The sequence below is a fragment of the Cynoglossus semilaevis genome, unplaced genomic scaffold (assembly GCF_000523025.1).
Source record: "Cynoglossus semilaevis isolate Cse_v1.0 unplaced genomic scaffold, Cse_v1.0 scaffold3667, whole genome shotgun sequence".
NCBI classification, from domain to species: Eukaryota; Metazoa; Chordata; class Actinopteri; order Pleuronectiformes; family Cynoglossidae; genus Cynoglossus; species Cynoglossus semilaevis.
In genome coordinates, this window is record NW_007585225.1 from 10,545 (window position 1) to 11,753 (window position 1,209).

Sequence of the window (1,209 nt, forward strand, 5' to 3'; positions counted from 1 at the left end):
CCGGCTGTATAAGGACTTCTTCTGTATAAGAAGAGGGAGCTTGCCACAATGGCATTGGGATAAAATATGGCTTCCTGATAAAATGATCAATATATTTGTTAGTGCAAAAGTGCAGTACATCCATAGACCATGTCAAGTAACTTCCATTCAAAAGTAACACGTACCTTGTGGGTGATAGGGTGTGTCTCAGCCCACCTCCTCTGTTGAGTGTTGTTTTTTCCAGGTTGACAAAAATGGCTTATTTTATGCTTCTCTCAAGCCATCTGTCTTCCCTGGTCAAAATGTGAAAATGAGTCCTGTCCAGAAGAAGTTGCCCCCCCTGTGATGACTAAGAAGCATCATAGACAGAAGTTAAAAATGTTTATGTGCATTGCTATATAACTTTCAGCCCCAAATCATCCAATGTAAGATATTTTAGAATGAAAGATCAGTGACTTTTTTCCATTAAATGTATATATTAAAATTATTTCTCTCAGAGAAAAAGGCTACTCTGATATAAGTTAACACAAGATTCATAAAATGGTTAGAAATTATGTGAAATTTGCCCTTTTCTCCGTTTTTGTGTAGTTGCAATGCACACAAAGGAAATAAACCCATTATATACCTAACAAAACATAGCGATCAATAACTCATTGGATGAAATACTTAATTTCATGGACAAATGTCAGGGGTCCATACACTTCCATCCAACTCTGTAGGCCACTATCAGAGAATTGTAAACGAGCGTATGAAATACTGTAAACCCTGCGCTAATTTAGTAAGGTACTGTTTTAAAACAGCTGGAAAATCACAGCGCTATTAGACATTTGAATTGCATACACATAAGCTCGAAGGCTACATGAGGACGTTTTATGACTACAATAAAATGACGCAAATGTAGTAAGGTACTGTTTTAAAACAGCTGAAAAACTCGGAGGCTATATGGGGCAAGTTTTATGACTACATAAAAATGACGATAAATCGATAAATCGCAGTATTAGCTATTCAAACTGCATTCAGATACAATCTCATGCATGTGGCCAGTTGAAATAAGTTGACTGTCAAACCTATGCATTGCATACTGGTCATATAAAGTATTAAAAATCCAAGAAACTAACCTTGTTTAACGGTGGGGTAGCAGAAAACTATGGCTTGTCTGCAGCGGCAAATTGGCCGATGTGCGCATGCGCAGTTGACTTGCAAAGCAAAAAACTATAGGTAGGAGAAAAC